We start from the raw sequence: 20,228 nt of genomic DNA on the forward strand, positions 1-20,228 counted from the left end.
GTTATCATGACTCTTATGTCCTGGCTATTTACCAAGGCTCCAACTTCATCCAAGGTCACTTTCTGCCTTGCCTACAGTGCTGCGACTACCCTGGTCTTGTTTTAGTTCTTCTTTACTCCAAGCTCTTTTCCTACATCTAGTCTCACATTTTTCTTCAGATAAAAACATCAATTGCTCTCCTCTCCTCTCCTCTCCTCTCCCTCTCCTCTCTTCTCCTCTCCTCTTCCCTTTCCTTTTCCCTTTCCCTTTTCCTTTTCCCTTTCCTTTCCTTTCCTTTCCCCTCCCTCCCTCCCTCCCCCTTCCTTCCTTCCTTCCCTCCCTCCTTCCTTCCTTCCTTCCTTCCTTCCTTCCTTCCTTCCTTCCTTCCTTCCTTCCTTCCCTCTTACTCTCCTTTTCTTTTTTTCCTGCTTTCTTTCTTTTTTGCTCTCTTTCTTTCCCTCTTGCAATTAGTCCTTTCTCACCTCCAGGTCCCACCCATCATGTCACCTCCCTGCCTTCCTCATTGAAAATAGTTTTCCCATCATACCCTCTAGTATTATCTGCCTCAATATCCCGTTTTTTCCCTAAGTCCTGTTTAAATGAGAAGTTAGATTTGTATATATTTATTTTGTACTTTTCATCTCTTTCTTTCATTAGAATGTAGTTGCTATGAGAAGCAGAATTATAACCATTTGTTCAAGGTTGAATTATCAGTATATAGTAGAAATTGAATACTACTAATGATTTTTGGGGAAAGACAACCATTGAATTGAATGGCTGTAATGAGAACCAAGTCAATACAACATGCTACATCTCTGTGCTATTCTAGTGACCTCATAGGAGACCATGGCTACCTAGGAAGTGTAGTGCTAGTGAAAAAGCAAACCTTTATTTTCCCATTAGGTCAGGGAATAAAAAGCATTTGGAAAACAAAACAACCGAACTGCAACTAGAGAATGTTCTATTAACTACTAGAAAGTATAATAGAAGAAAGTTAGAAAGATTGATAATAATATAAAAGAGTGGAGGACATAAAAATAATTTAGCAAAATTAACTTCATTGAAAGAACTTTACTCCTCTTGGATTTTTCTGGAATTAATCTGTAATTCTTACGCCAAATAGGATGTAACTGACTCGGGGTTGCGTATCTTTTAGGAAACATCCATGTCTGATTGGCATGAAGGTTATGAGGAGAACGTGATCACAGCCAAGGTATTCTTCTTAACAAGGTGCATCTTCACAGATTCTAAGTTTGTTTTATATTCACTGCTACATTTCTCTGGCAATATAAGAGGATTTTTTCAAAAAAACAATGATCAATTTAAGGAAAAAAAAAAAACAAAAATTTGGGAGCTTGGACACGAAAGATTCTATTCCTCTAATATCAGAATATGAGAAAACAGTTTGCTTTCTTTGCTTGCAGATAATGAAAAAATAAATTTGGGGAGGAAAAAAAGTAAAATTGGTTTTTTGGTACTATGATGATAGAACTGTTGATTTGCTAAATATTTGATTCTTTAAAATATGCCTTAGTGCTCTCAAAAAGGTGGAGTCTGGTTTATTAGGGACATGTTATGCATTTCACAAGAAAACAGAACTTTTCAATAAAACATCTCTCTATATCAGATGGCATTGTTCTTATTAAATGTACTGGCCCAATGTATCAGCCATGAGCTTTAAAAAATGAGAAAATGAAGGCCGGGAGCGGTGACTCACACCTGTAATTCCAGCACTTTAGGAGGCTGAGACAGGCGGATCATTTGAGGTCAAGAGTTCAAGATCAGCCTGGCCAACATGGTGAAACCCAGCCTCTTCTGAAAATACAAAAATTAGCCAGGCGTGGTGGTGAACGCCTGTAGTCCCAGCTACTTGGAAGGCCGAGGCAGGATAATGGCTTGAACCTGGGAGACGGAGGTAGCAGTGAGCTGAGACCATGCCAGTGCACTCCAGCCTGGGCAACAGAGTAAGACTTTTGTCCTTAAATAAATAAATACATAAATAGAAAATAAAGACATTTTGAGGGTGCACATTAGAGAGTTTTTATTTTTCAGAACTGCCCATAGATAATTTTAATAGGTAAAACCAAGGCAAGTACTACACATATTTGTTCACTACAATTTCTACAGAATCAATGGAATGCATATTGCTTTCTCTATGAACAGGTCAACATGATTTTCCTCTCCAATACCTTCATTTCCTTTTCTTAGTTTGTATACGTATTTGAATGTGTGCGTATGTGTATGTGTAAAAAAATGATGTATACACTCCCACTCATACTGGAAACAATAGAATACAGATTCCTTATTTCTCTATCAGTGAATCTCAGAAAAACTTAAATTTCCTATAAACTTATTGTAGGGGAGAATGGATTTATAGGAACCCATCTCAAAGGGTGTTCCATCATTCCCCTTCCCAATGCAGGTCTACTTGAGGTGCATAGAGATACCTATCTATCTCTACTGATTTGGGAAAATGGCCCCCACTCTACCCGCTCTGCTCTTTCTTGTTTCAGATAAATTCCAGATGACTCACAACTCAACTGAACTCTGAGCTGTGGTTTCACATCTTGCCTTATATGTTGCTGAATCTTGAGGCTCGTGGATTTATCACTCATGGAGTATTCATAGTATAGAGGTTCTCTTTCCCCAGTAACTTGGCTCCATTGTTACTTCAGAACTTCTGAGTCTCAGAAATGCCACCCTTCAGGCCCTAACATAGACCATCCATGTTAAGGCATCCATACCAAGTCTACCTATTCCCTCACCATAATGGCTCCAGCCTCTCCACAAGTTTGGCCCTCATGCCTCAGCTCTTTCTCTGGAGGGATCTCAGTACTTCTGGACCCCTCTTCCACTCTGTGTGGGCTTGATGCTGTCTCATGTCTACTCTCTTCTGAGACATACCAATCTGATCTCTCTGTCCCCAGCTGGGAATGTTTGTTAGCAATTCCTTTTCAGAGGGAAGAACTTTCAGGGTATTTAGCAGATAAAAGGCAGCACAAGATGATTTTTAAAAGCAGACCTCAGAAACAACCAAATAAAACTTTCTAAGTACATTTTTAGCAAGGACGGAATTTTAAAAAAATTATCTATAAGTGATTGAAAGGCCACTAACTAAAGCATACCTGATATGTATTTTTTGATCCAACATTGGCATTTATCTTACTAGGTACAAAATTCTTTGGAATATTGAGATTCTGATATTGCTGTTGACATAGTCAGAATATGAAGATTGTTTTTGCCAGTGGGGAAAAACAAGTCACTTTGAAGTCAACTTGAAACTGAACAGTGATTGCATTATTCTGGGCTGAATGTACCGTATTTTTACCTGGGGTGATAAATTTCATGGCCAAGTTGTCATGGTAGAATGAGTAAAAAGAAAGAAATGGACTTACCAGGAAGAAGAGGTACCCGGGGGAAGTATTTTTAAAATAGATTTTTGGTATCATATATCACACTTAAATTGGATAGCATGGAAGTATTCTATTCAACATGATTAGTCTAATCAATTAATAAGAAAAATCATTTAAGTCATATAACTCATGAAATGTTTTATAAAGATACACTATCTAAGCTGTCATTCATTTTCCAATATTTTGAAGTAGGACTAAATTTATTTTAATGAGTTTGCTGATTAAAGAGCTATGTTCTTTTCTTTGCGTAAACTATACTCACAATGTGTTGTCATTTATTTCCCCATTTTTTTTTTAAGTGAAATGAGATCTCAGACATATTTGTGAAACAATGCAAGATTACAGTCCTCAGAGGTCTTATATTCTCACCCCCAGTCTTTTTTATTTTTCTCTTTCTGCACATAATTCAATAATATTTTTTGTAACTTGTCTTTATTAGTATATTTCGAAACCATTAAACATAGTTTTCATAGGAACTGCTCTCTTCCCATGCTCATATTCCATTAGATTATATAAATAATGAAGGAAGTAATAAAAAAGTACACTTGGAAAAAAACAGATCTGGGAAGAAAAACAATTCTTGGTAAGTATGGAGCTTATCTGGGGGTAGCATAAATGTGAGAATACTAGAATATAATTAAGTAGCCTTGGGCATTCTTCAGATGATGAACATAGTTTTATGTTTTGTAATGTAAATTATAATTCTTAGTTAATCCAATGGGTTATTTTAGTAGGGACCAGTTAAAAGAGATTCTACTGTATTTACACACTTATTTTTTGGCATGGTAATAACTATCATGAATATATCACATATTTCCTTCCTGTTTTCCTTCAGTTTAACTAGATTCAACAGCTTTTGGAGCACCTTCTCGTGGGCATGTACTCTACTACATATTGAGAATATGATGTTGAATAAGGTCTGGTCCCTGAATGCAAAAAGGGTCCAAAAAGGGATAACAAACACTTTTTTTCTATGTTTAGAATTCCATAAAGACAAAAATTTTAAATATATGGCTTCAACTATTAGAAATATTTCCCCATCTCACTTACTTTTATATCTTTTTTCCAGTATTTTATGTAATATTTTCTGCATAATTTAGACCAAGTTTTAAAAACATAAAAATTGCTGGAAAAAATGTGTGCCCTTATCACTGATTGTCAGTCTATATCAGTTACAATTTTTTCTTATTGTTCTTCACTCCAGTGTGAAGAGTTAAGTTGAAATCTCTCTCAATCCCCTGAGATTTCTGATTCATATACGTGGCTCTGAAATACCGTGATAACTTTACACCAGCAGGGCGTCCAATGCTATTACAGATGGTTTTCACTTATGAACTACTATATGCAACATGCCTTATTCATAAACTCTCCATTAACATGGATAATGAGTAGGTAGGTGACATTATTTGATCTTACAGCATTTCTGATCAATATTAGGCCAGTATTATTTTCTGACTTTCCTTAATTTTTTCAAAATATATGACAAACAAAAAATGAAATAATTATTTAGTGCTTAAAATGGTCCAAATATTTTTTTTAAACAAGACTGTATTCTTAAGTCTTTGCAACTAGGACAAATTTTATTTGAAGTTTCAAAATTATAAAATCTTTTAGTATTGTACATTTCTTCAGTGGTTCCTTTAACAATAAATTTATGATGTTTTTCAGTCACTTTTTAAGCTCTTTTTAGTTTCAATTAAGACTTGGTAGAACATATTTTTTAACTCATATATGGAGAATGTAAACTTTAAATAGAAATGTAAATCACTTTCTTTAGAATTTTTTTCTACTTTAGCATGTTTTATTCATCTTAAAATGTCTACCCCAATGCCTGACACTAATTTGGCACTCAAAACAATTTATTAAATGTATATATTTGTACTGAAATACCATAACTTCATAGGCAAAGCTTCTCTTGTTTTAAATAATTTTTAACATTTTTTCCATTTTTTAAAAAAGATAATGGAAAAATTTTTAAAAAGAAATGTAATGCTAATAGTGAGCACAGCAATTATCTAGTCCACCTTCTCCAATTTTCAGATGAAACTGAGAGCTGAATAAATTAAGTGATTTGACCAATGGCAAATTAATCTGACTTCAAACTCTTAGATGAATTACTAACCCATGTAGCTTATTTGGTTCTAAATTTTGATTTAACCAACAAGTATTAGAACTGTGCAATTATAAAGGCACTATAATAAGTGCTGCTCTAAAAAAAAAAAAAAAAAAAATAGAAGAGGCCAGGCACAGTTGCTCATGCCTATAATCCCACTATAATCCCAGCACTTCGGGAGGCCGACGCAGGTAGATTGCTTGAACCCAGGAGTTTGAGACCAGCCTGGGCAACATGGTGAAATCCTGGTTCTACAAAAAATACAAACAGAGTAGCCAGGCATGGTGGTGCGTGCCTGTAGTCCCAGCTACTCAAGAGGCAGAGAGGGGAGGATTGCTTAAGCCCAAGAGTTAACGCCTGCAGTGAGCAGTGATTATGGCACTACACTCCAGCCTGGGTGACAGAGAGAAGAAGGAGGAGGAGGAGGAGAAGGAGGATGAGAAGAGGGAGAGGGAGGGGAGGGGGAGAGGGAAGGGAGGAGGAGGGGAGGGGAAGGGAGGAGGAGGGGTGAGGGAGAGAAAGTTTCCTACCCAGGAAAAGTTTGTGAACTCTGAGTAGTATTTGGGAACTACTAAAATTTGATTTTCAAGATCAAGACTGGGGTCTGGGCTGGAAATACTGGTTTAAGAGTCATTAGCATCCAATCATTATAACTAAAAAGCATGTAGTGAATGAAATCACACAAGGAAAGGGGATAAAACAAAATAAATAATAGAACTAAGGAGAGAGTCCTGATGGAAACATGCTCTAGGTGGACACAGGTATAAGTTCACTGTCTTTCATAAAAGAATACTGAAAACTAGGTAATTTATAAAGAAAAGAGATTTATTCTTACAATTATGGAGGCTAAGCCCAGGTTGAAGGCTGGATCTGTGAAAGCCTTCTTACTGGTGGAGACTCTCTAAGGAGTCCTGGGATGATGCAGGCTATCAGGTGAGTGGACTTGGCAGGCTCACACACCAGCTCACATCTCTTCTTCTTCTTATAAAGCTACTAGTTCCCCTCCCATGACAACCCATTAAGCCATTACTATATGAAAGGATTAATCAATTCATGAGGGCAGAGTCCTCATGGTCCAGTTACTTTTCATAATCCCATCTCTCAATACTTGCACATGGGGATTAAGTTTCAACAGGTTTAAAGGGGACATTCAAATCATAGCAAGACATATAGGATGAAAATCAAGAAATATATATTTTTAAAATCTTGATGGGGGACACAAGATAATCAAGTAATGAGTAATGGATGGTTTTATATACACTACAGAGATCCAGTTAGAGTAGAGAATTAAAAGACATTATTTAAATAAAAAATTCAGAATCACTGGAGATTCTTGCAAAAGTGCTTTTGCTACTAAGGGAGTAGCATATTGAAGATTCAAAGTGCAGATTCAAAAGATATTGAAAAAAATAGAAGAGAAGGAAGATAAAAATCAATGATCAATATTTTCCAGTTTTTCCTGCTACCTTCACAGGTGTTAATAGCTATTACTTGAAAAAATATACAGAAAAAGGTTGGGACATAGCACCACGGTGAAATAACTTGGGAAGACAATTTAACGTTATTTTTACTGCAAGACTTCTCAGAAAATTTGTTTGGCAAATGGGAACAAAATATATCCACAAGAGTGTGTATTTGGTCATCTAGATTTTATTAAATGAACATATTTGGGGATTAATATTCTACAATAGTTACTTGGGAAATTTTGTTTTAAAAGTTTCAGAAACCCAAGGTATTTGACACTACACAGGAAGAAAGGAAAGGAAGGAAAAGAGAAGAGAAGGAGACCAGCACAGTGGCTAACACCTGTAATCCCAGCACTTTGGGAGGCCTCAGTGAGTGGATCTCTTAAGCTCTTGACGTCAGGAGATTGAGACTAGCCTGGTCAACATGGTGAAACCCCATCTTTGCTAAAAATGCAAAAATTAGCTGGGTGTGGTGGCAAATGTCTGTAATGCTGAGATTGCACCACTGCATTTCAGGTTAGGTGACAGAGCAAGACTCTGTCTCAAAACAGGAAAGACAGAGAGAAAGAAAGAGAAGAAAGAAAGAGAAAGAGAAGAAAGAGAAAGGAAAGAAAGAAAGAAAAGAAAGAAAGGAAAGAAACAAAGAAAAAGAAGGAAAAGAAAGAAAGAAAATTTGATAGCTTGAAGAAAAACTTTGTATGAGTTGAGGCATGAATTCTTTCTAGCACTGAATAGGTTTAACTAGATTTGAAGTATTAACATTTCAATTATTTTGTAGGGGAGGAAAACAAATATTTTCCTTATACACTTCTAGGATCTCAGTTGATGCCTATAAGGAAAGACAGATTAGCAAAAAACAAAAAACAAAAACAAAACAAAACAAAACAAAAAAACCACTGTTTTAAAAATTTTGAAATGGAGTCTCGTTCTGTGTCCCAGGCTGAAGTGCAGAAGTACAATCTCAGCTCATTGTAATCTTTGCCTCCCGCGCTCAAGCAATCCTCTTACCTCAGCCTCCCAAGTATCTGAGATAACAGATACGCACCACCACACCCAACTAATTTTTGTGTATTTTGTAGAGATGGGGTTTCACCATGTTGCTCAGTCTGGTCTCGAACTCCTGGGATCAAGTGACCACCCAGCTCGGCCTCCCAAAGTGCTGGAATTACAGGCGTGCAACACCATACCTGGTGCATTTGCTTACTGTAAGTTTAATGTGACATGGGCTACTCTATAATGAAATGAAGATCCCAAATTAAAAATGGTTAAACCCGACTCTCTTTATACTAGGTTTGATGAAGAGACAAAGTTATGAAAAAATATGGTAGGATTAGGGAGTGTGAGATAAGAGTAGTAAACTGGGGTTAACTTATCAAGGCTTGTTCATTTAGATACCTCTCAGCCTCTCTCTCTTCGTCTTCAGAGATAAGGATACTGCTTTCTCCCAGGTATAGGAAGGGCACCTCTCATACAAAAGTCTTATGATTTCTTCAGGGAAAAGTCAGAGTCATTCCTGAACTTACTCTTTCTCAAATTCTTTCGGCTTAAAACATTCAGTATATCAAGGTGCCATATTTTGGGGTGGTATGTTCTGAACCCTATGATTTCTCCATCTGCAACTTTTCCCCAAAAGTTTTACAGCCCAGAAACTGAGTTGGCAGATTGTCCCATATGTCACTGAACCAGCCTGTCAGTCCTGGGATTAGAATCCTCTGCTTAAAGAGTTGTGTCTTATTTCTGGACTCAGTAGTATTGGCGGAAGTAGGATGCCTACCTAAGTTAAACCTCTATGAGGTGTAAGCAATAAGGTATTTAAGTAGGGGTATTTCTATGAAAACACAAATTAAAAAAGGTTAATTGTTAAAACAAGCTATAAATTCAGTTTTTGAATCCAGAGTGCAATTAAAAATTTTCTAGATATTGAGTTGAAAGTATCCTGAGATGGTGGAGTGACAGTAACAGTGGACATCCAACACATTTCTTGGTTTGCAGTTTGAATGCCTCTAGTGATGGCACTGTGTCTTAGTCTGTTTGTGTTGCTATAAAAGAATACCTGAAGCTGGATAATTTATAAAGAAAGAAGGCTTATTTGGCTCACAGTTCTGTAGGCTGTAGAAGCAGCATGGCACCAGCATCTGCTTTTAGTGAAGGCTTCAGGGAACTTCCACCCATGGTGGAAGGCAAAGGTCAGCAGGCATGTCACGTGACAAAGGAGAAGAAAAAGAGGGGAAGAAGGTGCCATGCTCTTTTAAATCATCAGTTCTCATGGGAACAAATAGAACAAGGGTTCACTCATTACCACAAGAACAGCAGCAAACCATCCATGAGGGATCTGCCCACGTGATGCTAACACCTTCCATTAAGCCCCACCTCCAACACTGTGGATGAAATTTCAACGTGAGATTTGGAGGGTAGAAATCTCCAAACTGTACCGCACCAATATGTTTATTCTCAGAGCAAAGTATGGAAGTGCCCAGTTTCAGCTTGCAAGGCTTTTTTAGGTATTCCAAATAAGCATGTGAGCAATCAGGTTTTAGCTTTCTGTGGTGCCAAATCAGGGGGGGTAAAAGAATCATGTAAAATGTTACAGTTGTAACCACATTTTCAAGGAAGCTAAAATAATTGATCAGGCTCCATCCAGTTTACAGTGGATAACAAAACTTCAAATGCAATGAACAGTGGGAATGGAATTGTATAATTCAGATGATGTGATATAGTTTGCCATTGAAACATAATTTTTGTCTCTCTAGTCACCTCCATTTCTATCAAAGATAATCAAAGTAGGACCAATTTGTTTGCAAACTAAGTCTTCTCTCATTACACGTGGCCTGTTATTTACATATGTACAGAAAAAAACAGTAATTTACTATGTGAGTTTTTTTTAGCTTGCTTTGCTGTAATTTTTTATAAGAAATCTCAGATTGGACTTTTAAAAGCCTCTTGAGGCTATGAGGACAAGCCGGGAACAGGGCATTAGACTCTTCCTACAATACCTATTGGTTTGAGTGAATCCCTGTTTTCTTGAGGTTTCCAACATAATCTGAGATTCTTGGAACCGGCAGAAAGTGAGCTCCTTTACTCACCCATAAGGCTGTGAATCCTGTAACTAGGTATCATGCCAGTTTTTCCAAGGGATTTTATAAGCATTGGCTCAATAAAATCAGCCTTAGTTCCTTAAAACTCTCTGGTCATATCTGATTCTTCTGATCCTGTCCATAACATTCCAGTCAAAGCCTTGGTAATATAACCAATGTTGACAATTACGTCCTGTTACAAGGAGAACAGATTCTTATTAAACTTAACGCAAATAATTGTATTGCTACAAAAATAAGAATACTCAATAGTAGTTTTTTATTCATGAAGGGATCAGTATGGATAAAGGGAAAATATTTCATTTTTTTTATAAAGGCATAATTTATCAAATAGCTGTAAGCTGTAGATGGCTTAAGAGGAAAGGGAAGAAGAGTTCCTTAAATCTAGAAAACAAAACATTTGAGAACCACAATGTTTTTAACAAAAGGGCCGTAAAAATCATAAGCCCTTTTTTTCCAGTTAATTTAGTCCCATGTAACCCATAATTGCATTACCAAATAAGAAGTGATTATAAACCTTCATGTTATATTTACATAGACATGTTATTAATACACGGATCACAAATTGTATGAAAGTCCTAGAAATGTGTCAGTGTCCTCACTTTGTAATTTAAAATATCAAATAAATATAACTAAATATTTAGTAACTAATTATTAAACATATAGTAACTATATAATTTAACATATCTAATAAATCTACTTAAACATTTCTCTCTTTACAAGTTCAGAAATTATTTGATATTTTCTAGGGGCTCTCTGGAAAATCTCAAAGCTAGTTTGATGTCAAAAAGACTATATTTAGCATTTGATTTTGAGAAATTTGTCAAATATGTTTAAATATTTGAACACTTGATTTAGTAGAATCCCAGATTACTGTGAAACAATAGTTATCCATTTGACCAAAGTGTTAACTATTTTAAAGGCAAATACAGAAAGTAATATACTTGCCAAAAAACAAACAAAACCCCAACTCTTACTTTATTTTTTAATATTGAGACTGAGCTTTTTGAAGTAATCAAGGTCTGTTAAGCATAACATGAAGCATGGGAAAATTTTTTTTGATTAAACAGGATTTTTGTTTCTTAGGCACATTACTTAATAGGTAAACAAAAATATTTTTTAAATTATTCAAGAAATCTTTATCCTTTTAACAGAAAAAGTTAAACTTTACCTTTGCATAGGTATTCTATTGATTTAAAAGCTAATTTTAAAACTTTATACGAAATTCATTTAAGTCTTAGCCCGCTTAATTAACTACATGAGATAAGATATCTTTTATGCAAGCCTTTTACAACTTTCTATTCAGGATTTGTCTCTACTTAATTCTGGAAAAACTAGTCACCTTACTTTTGAATAAAATTACTCTATTTTTTTCTTAACAATAACTCATCTTTTATATCTTATATATGTTCTTGTATCCATATCTTGTATGTTTCTTTGTTAAAAATATATCCTGTGTTTGTTGCATACAAAGTTTTTCCTTTATTATTTTTAGTAGTTTTATTTTATATATTGATTATAATTTTTAGCCATTGGTATCCTTTTTTTAACTGAAAAAACCAGGAAGTAGACAACTGTGAATTGTCTCCCAAATACTAGCAATCTATAGCAGATATCAAATTTTATGAATATATTATCTCCTATTTCTTAGAGGAATATGCTTCCTCATAGTACAATTCCTCACATTTATTAACAGACCCAAATATATTTAACTTCTTTATACCATTTTAAACCAGGATGCCAAAAGTAATGTCTTAGTACTTTATTTGAGAACTGACTCAGACATTTAATTAATATCTATTATTTAATTTAGCTTAGTGTAACTTTAAGAATGCAGGTTACCAAAAAGATTTTGGACGCTATTTTTTTAGGCAGACTTATTATAACACCAACCAATGCTAGTCATCATCTCAAGTTCTTTTCTTGTTAACTATTTTAACCTTATTTGACTGGTAAACCCAAGTAGAATAAAAATGTATTATACTTAATGTTGATAACTCAGAAGACATAGCTGTTTTTATTACACTAACAATATTAAACTAACCTAATTTATTAAAGATTTGCTCAAGCCACATGAACCTGAAAAGCATTTGGGTTAGTTTTTATATTTCTGAGACTTTTAGGAATACTAGATGTGTAGTCCTGATAAGTAAGCAACAAGGAAGAGGTCCCAGATGGAGTTGAAAAATTGTTCTGAGAAATGGCTAATCACATGCAACCCACTGGTGTGACATCCTATTCCCAAATACCCCATTCTGCACACAGCCCCAGCAGCAAGACCTTATCCGCATACTTTATCTGCACAAAGCCCCTCCAGTACAACCTATCTAGTACTTCCTTACAGTCCCTGCCTCTTGGCAGACAGCCCTTTCTCTGCTGTGCTGCCCATTGCACCCTTACAATGTATCTCACGTCTTTTCTAATAAATCTGCCTTTCTTTACCCACGACTGTCTTGGTAAATTATTTTACTGCCCACGACACCAGTCCCTGCCAGATGCACCTGTGACAATTTATATAAGTGCATTTATCTCAAAGTCAATTTGAATATAATTTCTTTTGAGAATTTTATAAATTACTATGGTAGAAATTAATTTCTAAAATTAATTTTCAACCATTCAAGGGTAGAAAGTAGTATATATACATAACATACATACACACATAAATATACAAACAGATGCCAGTAGAGATTTTAAATATACAGACAGATGCCAATAGAGATTTTAAATATACAGACAGATGCCAATAGAGATTTTACAGCTTTCATTCTAAATTTTAGCTATTAATGAGGTAGAAATGCAGAAACACAAAATTTGCTTATTTATATAAGAGTTGATTCTCATCTTTGTATTATTACATTTCTAGCAGATGGAGCAAATAAGTCAAGATTACTTGCTCAATGGAAGCTAAAGCTTTTTTTTTTTTTTACCAATATTTGTGAAAAAGACTTTTAAGAATTTCATATGAATCTTACGGAAGCTGTGGACTACATTTGGGGTGAGGGACTTGAAACTGCTACTTGAAAACATCAAGTGGCAGTTTATTTCCAAAATGTCTCCCTTCTTTCTCCATTTGAGTTGAATGCAAGAGTTATCTTCTTGGAAGTTTGCATTTCCAAAGAGATGGTAAGATTTGTGTCTCCAAGTGAAACAGAAATGATGTAGGTTTTCTCCAAGAAGGAATTAAGAAACATGTTTGCTTATTATAGTGTCAGAAATCTAGGGTAATTATAAGATTTTTTCCCCCCATTGAGTAAATTTTTATGATTGAGGTCCAAAATACATTGGCAAAGTAATTTGAATGGGAAGGCCTAGAGCTGAAAAGGTTTGGTTATAGAGTCTCATGAAATAAGTGGACTTTATAAGGGACTGTAAAACAGCCTTGCTGGGTTCCTTGGGGCCTTTTTCAAAGCTATTTGCTGGCTATCCGTTGTAACCTATGTCTGAGCCTGTCTGAATGCCTTTTGCAATTCATAACTTTTGTTCTAAGTCTGAGCTCTACCTCCTAATCTTTTTAAGGGAGTTTTTTGGCGTTTTCGTGTGTTTTTCTTAGACCAGTCAAGAAATTGTTTCTTTTTCATTTTTCCTTTCTTTCAACTTGATGTTTCTATAGATACTTAAGGGACATTTGTTTAGAATGAGAGCCCTCAAGAAAGAAAAATCCTTTGGATGTAAAAGTCCAAATCTTCAAAGTATACCTATTCCAATTGTGAATCAAATTCAAGCCCAATAAACCCTTTAAAGAATGTTTACCTTTGACCAACTTTGTCAAAGTTCCAGACCTCTCCTCTTCTCTCTTCTCTTCTCCTCTCTTCTCTTCTCTTCTCTTCTCTTCTCTTCTCTTCTCTTCTCTTCTCTTCTCTTCTCTTCTCTTCTCTTCTCCTCTTCTCTTTTTTTGAATTTTGCTTTGTCTCGCCCAGACTGGAGTGCAGTGGTGTGATCTCTGCTCACTGCATCCTCTGCCTCCTGGGTTCAAGTGATTCTGTGTCAGCCTCCCAAGTAGCTTGGACCACAGGCATGTGCCCCCACACCCAGCTAATTTTGTGTTTTTAGTAGAGATAGGGTTTCACTATGTTGGCCAGGCTCTTCTTGAACTCCTGACCTCAGGTGATCCTCCTGCCTCCACCTCCCAAAGTGCTGGGATTATAGGCGTGAGCCACTGAACCTAGGCAAGTTTCCAGATTTCAGCTGCAGCTTCTGGACTGAGAAAGATGTCCTGGACAATGGTATCTTATCCTTATTACCAGAAACTGTAGGAAGAAAAATATTTTCCTTCAAACCTTCTTGGTTCTCCTCTGGGGACTGTAACAAAAGATGTATTAATGAAAAAAAGGCATACAAATTTATTTAATATAGGTTTTATGTAACACTGGAGCTTCAAAAAGAAATGATGACCCAAATAAACAGCTAAACCTGAGTGTTTTTATACTAGGTTTGAAAAGCAAAGTAGTAAAACGACCTTTTCACAAATTATATCAGTGAGAAAATTATGGCAGTGGGGGAGATCTGATCTGGTCAATCCTCATCTTGCCTTTGGTCTTCAAGATACCTTTAATTATTTCTGAGATTAAGCCAAGCAAACTAATGAGAGACATCTAGTTTGTAGTTTAAATGATAATAGCCCTTCCCCAAAACTTAACTGCCTTTGTAAAGCTAATGAGAGACCTCCAGGCTAGGTGAATAGAGGAGCCTCAATTCCACTGAGGGGTAGACATAAACAATTGCCAGTCATTATTTTGTAGGTCACAAGATAGGCAATTTCCCTAATTACTCAAGCAGATAACATTACTATTGTAGAACCTAAGATTGGCCTTTTGAAACATCTTTTCAGGTTTTTGTTTGTTTTTTGCAAATCCTTCTACCAGTGGCTCCACCTGGACCCTGGACCTGCCAACTGCTCCTGAGTGGCCCAATCCAGAAGCCACTCAATGCACAAGAAGACCACTTCCCACCTGCACCCCTGCCCCTTCCCCCCAGCTACCTTTGAAACCTAGCCTCCAAATGATTGGAGAGGCTGATTTGAGTAACAATAAAACTCCAGCCTTCCATTTGGTCTGCTCAATGTGTGTAAAATTCTTTCTCTGTTGGAATTCTCCTGCCTTGGTAAATTGGCTCTATCTGGGCAATGGGCAATGAAAAACTCTTTGGGCAGTTACAGTAGAAAGCCATGAAAAAATGTGGTTGGACAAAGTGGTGGAAGCCATGAGTAGTGAGTTAGGGCAACATCCTCTGTCTTAAGGAGGGCACTTCTCAAATGAGGGTCTTCCAACTTCCTCCATGGGAAGGTGTAAAGGTCCTTACTGCACCTCTTGTTTCTCAAATTCCTTCAGCTTAAAACATTCAATATGCCAAAGCACCATATTTTGGGTGTAGCATGTTGTGAACTCTATCACTTTTAATTCAGTCTAAATAAAGCACTTCTGAAGCCATACATACAGTCAAATGCTGCCAGGGCCATGCCACAGAATTTCTATTGATTTTCATTTTCCTCACCAAGACATCAAGGAAAGATGCAACAAAGGGAAAATCTAACAGGCACCCTTAAGTCAGATGTAATTGCTAAGGCTGATTAAGAGAAGAGAAAACATGGACAAAAAAAAACTTAGTAAATACTCTTGCTGGTCTTACACTGTTGCTCATTTTCTGGCATTCCAGAATCTCTGTTGCAGATTTTTGTGCAAACATTGTTAAAAGGATCCATTGGTTAACAAAGAAAATTTTGTTTTGTAATTTTAATTTTATTATTTTAGAATTTAGAAGGATTTTGTTTTATTTGCCAAATACATTTTTTCCTGTATCAAGTGATTACTGTTGGGAAATATCTTCCATCTCTTTTCCCTGTCTCTGGAACATGGTTTTCTCTGTGGCTTGGCATATTAGAACTGTCCCTTTTAGGCAAATCTTGAATAAGCCTTCTTCTCAAACAATTTGACAGAAGCAAAATGGTGCTCTCACCTAAAATCTCACTGTACTATATTGGCATTGTGCATGAGACTATAGGTCTTAGAATAATTTCTGAAGAAGCCCTTATGTATTTATCTCAGAAATGTAACCATATTATGGTATCTAAGACCATTTAGTTATTTTATTAGGTAAGACTTAGTTCTAAATAGAGAGCAAAGCATTATTGATAGAGACAGGAGGCAGGAAAATTCTGGGCAGAAGAGGGCAGGTCCCTGGTGAAGACCCCATGCTCAAGCCTGGAGCCACAGCCCAAAGGGAGAACAGGCATTCCTGTTTTCCTACTAGAACGTTGCCTTTTCTAAAACCGCCCATGCCCACCCCCCCCCCAAATCTTGTAACCATAAAATCTCCAGGCTCCGTCAGCAGAGAAAAAGAGGCAGAGAAGAGGAGAAGCAGCTAGACGTTAGAAACTACAGTTTGACGTCAGAGACAAGCAGCTTGATTTCAGAGGGATGGCTTGATGGTGTTGCTTTGGAGAGGAGTCCAGCCAAGGACAGCTGGATGCTAGGGGAAGATCACCTTGCTGCTTCATTCCCTCTCCAGCTACTCTTCCCGCTGAGAGTCACTTTCATCAGCAATAAAATCCTCCACATTAACAACCCTTCGTTTCTTTTGTGTGACCTTATTTTTCTTGGACACCCAATAAGAGCTCGGGTGTCACGGACATGGACACTAAAGGCTGTTATCCGGACCCTCTGTCCTCATTGGTGGAGAACCACCACCTCACTTGAAAAGCCAGAGGGCCCGCTGAGTTGTTTAGCACCTAAGCCATTGTGGATGGCAGAACTAAAAGAGCATTTTAACATATGCCCTCTGGGGCTTTGAGGATTGTGGGTATTCCCTGCTAGACACTGCCACAGGGCTTACATGGAATTTTTGCTCCTGCCGGTGCCTAAAAGCACTTGCCCTGGATCCTGCACCCCCTCACCTGCATGCTCTCTCCTGCAAGGGGTTGAGCGCAATGGGGCAATGGGTTCAAGTGAGTGGAGTTTGCCCCTGCTGGCACCAAAGCAGTCAGCTAGCCCCATTGCCGGCACTCCACTTCCCATCCACTAAGGGTTCAGGGGAAATTTCCTGCTTCATTATAAAAATGGAACCTACAATGAATGAATTTTGCTTTATTCATCAAACACTAGAACTCAAAGAAAAATAGAAGTCAATGAATTCGGTGATTAACAAAATGAATTCAGAAGAATCTCCCTTTTGGTGCCATTGCTGGGAAAGAGAGACAAGCTGAATCAGTAGGGGTCCTGGCTTCTTGAATTTTTTTTTTTTTTTTCACCATTGTGTTTCTGTAGGTTTCTTTTCCCATTTTGTTCTTCTTTATTACATGAAAAAGTACTTAAAATAACGATTTAATCTAAATATTTTATTTTAAACAAGTGAAAACCATGTTTCTAAGGGAGTAAATTATTTTACCAAGTCATAACTCTAATACAAGATATAATTGGAACTAGTACCAGGGTTTCTTGAATTTTAGTGCACCATGTTTTTTATTTCACTTTTCTATTCTGTTGAAGATCTAAGAGCTCAACTGGAATGCTGTAATAGAACATGAAGGCTTGACAAAAATAGAAAAAATGAAAGAAATGAGCTATAAGGAAGGTTGAGATCATTAATGGTTATTATTTTCTACTGCATTTTGCCTTCATGTAATTATTCATCCACCTATTTGAGTATATTGTGCATATTGAATGAAGTGATAGAGATGTGATAATTTTGTTCATAATCCCTGGACAGTTATTAATCTAGACCAGGGTTTGTCAAACTCAGCACCAATAAAATTTGGGGCTGAATAATTTTTTGTTGTTGCTGTCCTTTGCTTTATAAGATGTTTAGCACCATCTCAGCCCTCAACCCACTAGAAAACAGGAAAGATATCAGTCATGACAATCAAAAATGTCTCCAGATAATGCCAGCTATCCTTGGGGGGGTGACATCATCTTAGCTGAGAATCACTAATCTTGATAATGTAAGATATAAATTAGAATTGAGAGACCTAACTGAAGGTATCTGACCATATGATAATTTTCATTTATGGCCATTTGTTCCAGGGTTTAAGCAATACAGTGAGCTATTTTAGGAATTCTAAGGATTATAATTGGGACTGTAAGAAGTGAGGAAAGTGTGAGATCATAGTTTAATGCAAAGAGGTAAAGCAGGCTGAATGTGAGTTGACTATATGCCTAGTGGGTGTGGTGAGTCAAGAAAAATGTTTAATACTGTAATTTAATAGAACTCAGCTCTTGCTAACTTCTATATGTGACCCTAGAAATGTTGGGCAGAAAATAATTTTTTTTTTTTTTTTTTTTTTTTTTTTTTGAGACGGAGTCTCGCTCTGCCGCCCAGGCTGGAGTGCAGTGGCCGGATCTCAGCTCACTGCAAGCTCCGCCTCCCGGGTTCACGCCATTCTCCTGCCTCAGCCTCCCGAGTAGTTGGGACTACAGGCGCCCGCCACCGCGCCTGGCTAGTTTTTTGTATTTTTTAGTAGAGACGGGGTTTCACCGTGTTAGCCAGGATGGTCTCGATCTCCTGACCTCGTGATCCGCCCGTCTCGGCCTCCCAAAGTGCTGGGATTACAGGCTTGAGCCACCGCGCCCGGCCAATAATTAAATATTTATCTTTGATGGTTTGGCAAGACATGTTTTATAGTGAAAAATGGAAAACGTCATGAAGAAAAGACTATTGTACAGAACGCTGTAGCATTCTATGTAGCTTCTGTCTCAAATCTATTCTTTTCCTACCTAAAACCAAAGAAATTCATGAGTTTCCCATAGTTATAATAAAAATGTTATTTGGCTTATTTATTTATTTTTAGTCACATTTTACTTTATATTGAGTAAACACCTGCTATTTTCAGTGTGGAATTGCTCCTCTATCGTGAGCATAGTTCTGGTGAGTGTCTCAACCACAATGGCTGATCATTGCCTGAAAGAAAACATGACTCAGTTTTGCCCAGTCAGATTATGTTTATGATATTTTTAATATTTGTTCTATGGACATTGGCATAGAGATCTCTATTACTTTGTATTTTAACCTTTAAGGATTCTGTAAGGCAGTTGGTACTATGCTTGTCTGTCTTGCGTGCAGGTGCAGAGAGCCTGGCCACACAGCAAGAAGGAATAAAGTAAACAAGCAAAGAAATGCAAAGGTAAGAGGACTCTGAAAGAAAAAAAGTCTCATGACTTTTTCAAGCACCTAGATCTAGCCATATCTGAAGCTGGATTTTTCCCTTGGCTATCTGGTAACATGAGTCAACAACATTCCATTTTTGTTTCATCTAGTTTGCACTAGGTTTCCATCACTTGCAGAGGAAAGAGATCTGCTGATTAAAGTGAATATTCTCATTGAGCAAGTGTGGACAAGAAATGAGAAATGCAAAGAGACAGCAAAGTGACAGATACACAGATAAAAGACAAACAGGTATAACAAGGAGGGGTAGAAAGCCCCTTGAATTTTAATGCAGGAATAAGGAACAAATAAAGAGGGAGTGTATAGGTTACCTTGCAAACTTTTTCTTCAAGGACAAACAAGGCATCAGAGAAAAATGACCTCATAGCAGATTGAAATAGAGACGATAATGGAGGAGGAAAATGTCCAGAATCAAACCGAAGACTTTGTCCTTCTGTTCACCTACTGTTTGCACATTCTTTTTTTTTTTTTTTGAGATGGAGTCTTGCTCTGTCACCAGGCTGGAGTGCAGTGACGCCATCTCGGCTCACTGCAACCTCTGCCTCCTGGGTTCAAGCGATTCTCCTGCCTCAGCCTCCTGAGTAGCTGAGACTACAGGCACACGCCACCACGCCCAGCTAATTTTTGTATTTTTAGTAGAGACAGGGTTTCACCATGTTGACCAGGATGGTCTCGATTTGCTGACCTCGTGATCCGCCCGCCTCGGCCTCCCGAAGTGCTTGGCATTACCGGCATGAGTCACCGTGCCCGGCCCAACTCTATCTAATTCTCTTAACCTCTTAGTTTTACTTACTTCTGAATTGACTTCCTCCTCAGGAAATGTCTCTTCATACTGTGGCAAAGAAGACTATTGTCAGCCTGGGGTTAACATCATTACCAGTCATGAATCCAATCACAAGCATTATCTCTCTTCCCTACATGAGTCTGACTGACTCTACTATAGTCTTAGATCTATTTCTGAACCAATAATTTTATCTAAGAGGATGTGCTTCAGTCACATCCATGTGCTACA

General features: G+C 37.1%; 1 long non-coding RNA gene across 1 annotated transcript in view; it reads left to right on the forward strand.

The window, feature by feature from the left end:
• The window catches only part of LOC126947678 (uncharacterized), a 65,216-nt gene extending 45,775 nt beyond the window's left edge, over positions 1-19,441 (forward strand). The window contains exons 2-3 of the long non-coding RNA XR_007723164.1: positions 19,115-19,175; positions 19,309-19,441. This is a non-coding gene — a long non-coding RNA (uncharacterized LOC126947678). The remainder of the gene's footprint in view (positions 1-19,114; positions 19,176-19,308) is intronic.
• Positions 19,442-20,228: the final 787 nt, after the last annotated feature.

This window comes from Macaca thibetana, chromosome 2 (genome assembly GCF_024542745.1).
Source record: "Macaca thibetana thibetana isolate TM-01 chromosome 2, ASM2454274v1, whole genome shotgun sequence".
Classification (NCBI taxonomy): domain Eukaryota; kingdom Metazoa; phylum Chordata; class Mammalia; order Primates; family Cercopithecidae; genus Macaca; species Macaca thibetana.